Genomic DNA, 7872 nt, shown 5'->3' with positions numbered 1-7872 from the left:
AACCCTTGGCTGAGAGCAAGCTATCAGGTGGGTATACTGCAAATCCAAAGAATTCTCCCCAGTTCAAAAAAACCTCAAGATCTCTGAATTTGGTGAACTGGTCCCCGTGGCCAGGTCTGGTCTCTAACTGTACCTGTGGCACTGGAGGTTCCAAGCTTCAGTCAGTTTTCAAACAAACATCTGGTACAAGGGAGGGTGGTACACGGAAGATAAACAACAGGCCCTGTTGTAAAGGCATCTGGACTGCTAATCTGAAGTAGAAGAAAGAGGCGTCAAGATAAGGCAACTACTCCTACTTAAATCTGGATAGTGCATCTGCCTTCTGTAGAGTCATATATTAATTCAGTACACAACATGGACCAAGACAGGAGTCAACTCTCCAAGGTGGGCACCGGGTCTCATCCAGATATGCTCCATGCTCTCCACAGGAAACAAGGGGTAGCTACATGGCATGACTTCTAGAGCAAATGGTAAGCTGTGACTGCATAATACAAACCCTGGGGAAACTTTGTGAAATGCCCATGCTTGAGCATGAGTCACCAAAGATTTTAATCGGCTTGGGTGGAGATGGAGGTGGGAATTCTTATAAAGCTTCTGCTGATTTAGCTCTAGACAAGTGGGTATCAAACTTTTTGGTTGCAGAACTCTTAAAAATGTAAACATTTGGGAAGTTACTGAAGACCCTAGTGCTTTTGTTGAGGTGGGTCATTAGACAAAGTAAGACAAATTTTAAAGCATCACTTAATAATCTATTTCAAAAGAACAGTAAGCCTATTATATACTAACATATCTAGAATGTTTTCATGAAAAAATAACAATATGTTCAAAAAATTGGTGACAGGAGTGGCATCAGTGTACATTTTTGCAGGCGTCTTTTGTGATTGGCTTAATAAAAGACAGCTGAAACCCCATCTCTGCTTCCACAGTCAGTCTGTTGCAATATGTTGTTTTTGTTCAAGTCTAGGAAGAAAATCTGATCTCACACAGATATGTGGTTGGAAAAGGGAGGTGTATGTTAATAGTCTTTTCACATAATTGTGGATATTCTTCTTTGATAGTACACCAAAACACAGTCACTGAGAGTTTCTTAAAGGTTACTTACAATGGGAAATCTGATAATGCATGAACTTTTTATATCCTGTTACATTAAAATCCATTGGATTATCTTGCTATTTGAATGAAGCTTTTACCCTTGCATGACTTGGTAACAACAAGTTTTGGTCACTTGGATATTATCAATTCAATGAGCTATGCAGATCTTCCAATGTTGACACGATTCATTGTACAATATTAAAAAAAAATCACATTCATTAGTATCTCTTTAAGTATTGGAAAGCTGTCAAGCTCATGGTGGCTGATACAAGTATTTCAAAATTCTTGAAAGCTTGAATTTTATCATTGGCAACAGATACTGTCAGTTATTTTCCTGGAAGTGACAGGATTCATTTGTTCATTTTCCAGAAAATTCTGCCAAATAATCAAGTTTGAATAAGAGTTTGTTTATCAGTGGTTCTCTCAAGGAAAAATGGTGCTCCATGAAAAAAAGCAGAAGGTCCAGCTCACGAGCCCTGAGATGGCACAGCTGCTTCTCCTGGAGGGAGCCGACAGCTTCAACACAGGGCAGAATTGCTCTGCGTGCTACGTTTCATCACACAGAATCTTTAAAAGGCCTGCGCTCAGAGAATGAAATGGGATGAAATTAATAACTTTCACTGCTTCATCAAGTTCATTCTTTTTTTTCAAATTCAGAATCTTTTAAATATTACATGTAATCATACATAAATATGAATATTTATGTAGGTATATATATTTTTTTAATTGTGGCCAAAAACACATAACATAAAATTTACCATCTTCACCATTTTTATTTATTTTTTTAACATCTTTATTGGAGTATAATTGCTTTACAGTGGTGTGTCAGTTTCTGCTGTATCACAAAGTGAATCAGCTATACGTATACATATATCCTCATATCACCTCCCTCTTGCGTCTCCCTCCCACCCTCCCTAACCCACCCCTCATCTTCACCATTTTTATTTTTATTTTTTTTTTTTTTTTTCTTTTTGCGGTATGCGGGCCTCTCACTGTTGTGGTCTCTCCCGTTGCGGAGCACAGGCTCCGGATGCGCAGGCCCAGCGGCCATGGCTCACGGGCCCAGCCGCTCCGCGGCATATGGGATCCTCCCAGACCGGGGCACGAACCCGTATCCCCTGCATCGGCAGGCGGACTCTTAACCACTGCGCCACCAGGGAGGCCCTTCACCATTTTTAAATGTGCAGTTTCCATTGTTGTGCAGCTATAGCCACCATCCCTTTCTGGGAACTCTTTGCAACTTGCAAAACTGAAGCTCTGGATCCATCAAACAATAACTCCCCATTCTCCCAGTCTCTTCAGCCCCTGGCAACCACCATTCTACTTTCTGTCTCTACTCACTTGACTATCCTGAGAATTTTATATAATTAGAGTCATACAGTATTTGTCTTTTTAGTGACCGATTTACTTCATTAAACATAATGTCTTCAAGGTTCATCCGTGCTGGAGCATGTGTCGGAATTTCTCTCCTTGTGAAGGCTGAGTAATATTCCATTGTATCCCACGTGAGGGTGGCTTTTCCTCCTTCTGCACATGCATGGTCGTGAGGACCACAAGGAATGCTAGTTCCTCGATTCATGCTAAGGCACCAGCAGTTTCACTCACCATCAACACAAAATGAAAAGGCAAAATAATGTCTCAGTATTATTATGAAGATCATTTTGGCTTCCCAGACCCCTGAGGGAGTTTCAGCAAATTTATAAGTTGGGCTCTATGCTGAAATTTTCTTGTGTGTGCACACTGTGGACCTTTGGAATAATACAGTAAAGTAGAAAGTCTTTTTTTTTAAAAAGGAAAGAGAAAAGAAAATGCAGTTATAGTCCTACAGCCCAGATACAATCACCATCAGCATAGATGCACTATATTTCTACTATTTCTCCTAATGTTCTCTCATAAAGGCCATGTTCCGGAATTCTTCTGGCTTTTGGATGCTAGAAAGCAGGTCATAGGCTAAAGATACTTTGTTGGACAGATATTTTTATTCTCTTTAGAAGCTTCATGAAAACAGGAGACAGTTAAATTCAGAACTAAATCAGAATTTCAAAATGTGAAGTTAATTAATTCTGTAGAAATAGAGAATATTTGTCTTCTCATTGTTTGCTCTCTGCCATCCTACAATGGGGAGTGTGAGAATCCCTGACTTCTTACCTTGAAAAGACCTGTTTTTAAAACGTGGGTAATGCTTGTCTCGCACTGGCTGGCAGAGGATGCTGTGAGTCATCTCTACAGGGTGCCTAGCAAGGGGCTGGCATCGAGTGGGAGCTCAGCAGGTGGTAGCTGTCATTTAATAAATACTAACGTAAATAACAACGATGATACAGTTATTATTATTCACTTTATCTCATCCATCTATCACTATCTTCAGGTGGTAAAAGAGGCTAATGTAACCATCCCCACTTATCAGATGAGGAAATGGAGGTTCACGAACCTGACTGACCACCCAAAGCTGCAGGGTGTACCTAGGAAGGACTCGGATGCAGGACTCAGAGTTGCCAGCTCTACCAGGAAGAAGACACCTGGGTCCCTATGCAGCTCATTCTCTAGTGTTGGCGCATCCCTGCCACACTTGCTCTGCTGTCTACTTAACATTTCTCCTTTAAAATGGCTCACTTTAAAAAAAATAGTTTTCTAAAGGAAAGCTATATGACTACCATAAAAGTGAAATGAGCATCACTTGCTATGGAGAGATGGTAGCAACGGAATTAAATATAAATAAGTATTTAAATAAAGGATGGTCTCCTTTGCATGGCTTAAAACCACCTGTGACTGTCCAGGAGCATGTGCGCCCTCTTTGGGCTCCTGGTTCTGGGGGGATCATTGAGGCTTTGAGGAGCTGTAAGTTGATGCTCAAAACATCTGCAGCCGTGGCAACAGCTGAGGGCTTTTACAAATCGGATACACAACTCGGGATGTGACATCATTTGTGTTCCTGCAATCTAAATCCTCCTCAATCCAAGCCTTCAAGACACACACAAATATTTACAGATGTCAGTTCAGGGGTCTGTATCAGGGTAGATAAGGGACACAGATGGGGTTAATTGAGATGATCTCTAAGTAAAATGTCTTCCTCAGAACCCAGAGTGGGGATGGAGAGGTGGGAAGGAGGCTTCAGCTCAGAGCCAAGAGGAGGGCTATCAGTAATCTGTGCAATGGAAGTCTCAGTGGTCTCCCCCAGGCCTTATGTGGAAGGATGGTCCTCCCTGGCTGAGCTCCAGAGCTGAGCGTCTGTGGATCCCCTGTCCTACAAGCTGCTGCTAGACAAAGACTACACTTTTTCATGGGTACCTGAGGGTCAACCAGGCCCCCACCACAGCTGGCACATAATAGCTCTTCCATATACACTAGAGTCATTGAATTTAGAATTTGAGGCTGTGTTGCCTTAACCTGGAGAGGACCCCGAGGGCCCCCAGCCATACAACAAAGGGGCAGGGGCTCACCCCTTTGGGGGGCTCTGTGTAGGTGGGGCAGGAGGACCAATTTTGACAGGAATAAGACAAGAGGGTGATGAAAGGAGTGCTCACCTCTGTTACACACCACACCTGCTCCCAAGAGCCTTGCAAAGAAACACGGGATTCTCACCAAACAGTAAGCAGATGTTGTCCACTTATTAAATCTCCAATCTTTAAAACCCACCATTCTGGCCAAATGCCGTGGCTTTCCCTCATAAACAAGGAAGGCTGGGTGGCCAGCTGGATTAATTAATACCTTTTCCTGAGCACATGGACAATAAGTCCCCCGAAGACAGATGACCCGCTCACTTGCCTGCTCCTGTGATGTATGTGTGTCCTTCTCATGCAAGAGACGTGGGACGAGGATCCAGTCCCCAACCGGGCCCGCTTTCAGTTCCAGAATAAAACAGATATCAAAACAAAAATCCTGCCTGCCCTCCCTTGGCCTCCCCCATCGCACAGCCAGACCCTTATAAGGAAATTGGCATCTGCTCCAACAGCCAAGGACTTCTCGCTGTCTTCTGCTAAAGAGTGAGGCTTCATTTTCTTTTTCTAAAGCCATGACATCTCCCCCACCCCTGCCCAGGGAAATAGCAACTGTGGCCTCTTTCTCTTACTTGTCTGGGGGAAAGCATCCCCTGAGCCAGGGTTTTGGCTAGAGAGTTGACATGTCTGTGCTCTGTGCACATGTCAGGGGCAGGCGGTGCCTCCAGATGGGGTGTTTGGAGAGACCTCCCTTAATGGACAAACAGGAGAATCCTCAGGCTGAGAAAGAGAAACTCAGGGATTCCAGTGGTTGCCATGGACCCAACTCCCATCCCCAGAGGTGGACCACATGCACCAAAATGTTACAACAGCAGGCCTAGCCCCACTATCTCCCAATTCATACTAAAGTATGAATGGCCACCCCAAGCACAACAGAGAGTAGTGCAGGGAGGGCACACAGACGGAAATAGGCACCTCACTTTACTGTATTAGATCACATCCATGTTCCAATTTCACAGCCCGAGGCCACCAAAGGAAAAAAATAATCATTTGTACCATTCAGAAACATAATAGGAAATGAAACTTGAGGATACACGAAATCAGCTACAGAAACTATAAAAACATACATCCTGGAACTATTTGACCTGGGGCAGCATAAACATTGCAATTGTTTGTAGTCAAGTTGGAAAATAAAAATAGAAGACTGTGGGCTTCCCTGGTGGCGCAGTGGTTGAGAGTCCGCCTGCTGATGCAGGGGACACGGGTTCGAGACCCCGTCCGGGAAGATCCAACATGCCGCAGAGCGGTTGGGCCCGTGAGCCATGGCCGCTGAGCCTGCGGGTCCAGAGCCTGTACTCCGCAATGGGAGGGGCCGCAGCAGTGGGAGGCCCGCATACCGCACCAAAAAAAAAAAAAAAAAGAAAGAAAACTGTATGAGCATCATCTCGTGGGCAAGCCCTCCTTCTGACTTGGGTCAGCACAGGAAGTACTCACAGTGCAGAGGCAAGAGCCTGGGTTCAAATCTGGATTATATCACCCACCAGCTACTTGATCGTGATCAACTGAGTTCAACTTTTCTGCCTTAGTTTCCTCATCTGTAAAGTGGGTATAATCATAACGTATCCCCCGTTAGGCTGTTGGGAGGATGCCTTGACCTAAGACTTCAGTAGAACACTGCCTGGCTCCTGCTAAGTATTCAATAACGTCTAGCTCCCGTAGGACTACACCTCAGACTACTGTGAAATAAACTCTTCATAAATGAGAATCAAAACTTTCAAGAGAAACATCTGCCTTCATGGGGTGGGTGGAGTCCTCACTTCCCATTACCATATCCCTGCCCAGCAACCCTCTCCTAAACACCTGCTTACCTGGGGGATGCTCTTCACCAGGCCCTCTCTGGGAAGGTTGGTGAAGGAATAGATGGGAACTGGGAGTAGTAGGCTTATTTCATACCCCCTCCCTCCCATCCTGAGAACTCAGACAAGTCACTTGACACTCTGAGTGTAGCTTCTTCAGCTGCTCTGTCTACTACTTGGAAGGACGTAACAGGTGTATATAAATGCGTGGTTTCTGACATTTAAACCTTCTAGCTCCAGGGTTTCTGAAACATGACATTTAAACCTCCTAGCGCCAAGGTCACAGTCATGACACCTGAAGCAGGGCCAAGGGATGTATATGTTTTAGAAATAAGGTATTCCCAGGTGATTCTGATAATCATCCTGTCTCAGGAGACCTGGTTTAGGACCCCACAACCCTGAGGAATAACTGTGATGGTCATGAAGACGACCACTGCTAGCACCCTCCATGCCTGGGCCAGCCCTTCCCCAGCGGAGTCTTACCTGTCCACCACGCAGCTACCCGGACCCACCGACTCCCAGTCCTCTCCAGAAAGACTCCCAGGAGCGAAATTGCCAACCCCACTCTTAAGTTTTACAAGTGCCCAGGGGGAAAAAAAACACATAAAGATAAAAGCATCATGTTCAAGAAACCCTAGAAGAGGGTCTCTTGCTAGCATTAAGCCTTCACTTGCTCTGGCTGCCAGGAAGCTCAAAAAAGTTAACTAGAGTAACTTAACCAATATATTTTGTTTGCTTATTCCTTGTATATGTAAGCATTATTTTTCCTATTTTGAAAGCATTATTGAAACATCCTATTAAATATGTGGACTTGTCAAAAGCTAATCAGCACAGAGCTCCCCACAGAGGGTGAGAAAATTCCAGAGCTACTGAGAAGCAGAGTATAAAAGTGTAGCCTTAAAATATGCCAGGGTTCACACTAGGAGTTTCTGCTCAAGAGACCATGTTTTAGTGAATACGTCCTAAGTCCCCTCCCCTACAAGCTGGAGGAATAATTGGAAGAAAGGAGCACAGGCAGGTGCATGAGGAGTCAGAACACCCAGGTGGACCACTTGGTAGCTATGTGATCTTCCAGGACCTCAGTTACCTGATCTGTGAAATGGGATCTAATGGGAATGATGAGGCCAACTTTCCCTGTGCATCTGATGCTATAGGATTGCCACAGGGGCATATGAAATAAAGGATGCCAACAGCCTTTGAACACAATGGGACACTCAGCTTCCTTGCAGCATCGTCATAGCAGTTTCATCTTCTGCATATCTCTCCATGATATCTTAAGGTCCTGTTTAGAAAAGACTCATTAGGGGAATCCTTAAGTGATGTAGCTTGCTTCCCCTCTCTAGCTTTCTGTTTCTTCACCCATGAAGAAAGAATAAAAATTCCTGACCTATATCCCCAAGTTAGTGCTGGTCCAAAAATGATGGCAGCTCTCACTTCCAGCACTCACATCAAACCCTCGCTGCAACCATAGGAAGTAAGTGTTATTATTG

Source organism: Mesoplodon densirostris, chromosome 19 (genome assembly GCF_025265405.1).
Source record: "Mesoplodon densirostris isolate mMesDen1 chromosome 19, mMesDen1 primary haplotype, whole genome shotgun sequence".
In the NCBI taxonomy this organism is placed as follows: Eukaryota; Metazoa; Chordata; class Mammalia; order Artiodactyla; family Ziphiidae; genus Mesoplodon; species Mesoplodon densirostris.
The sequence above is the reverse complement of the archived record's forward strand: the minus strand, read 5'-3'. Positions refer to the sequence as shown.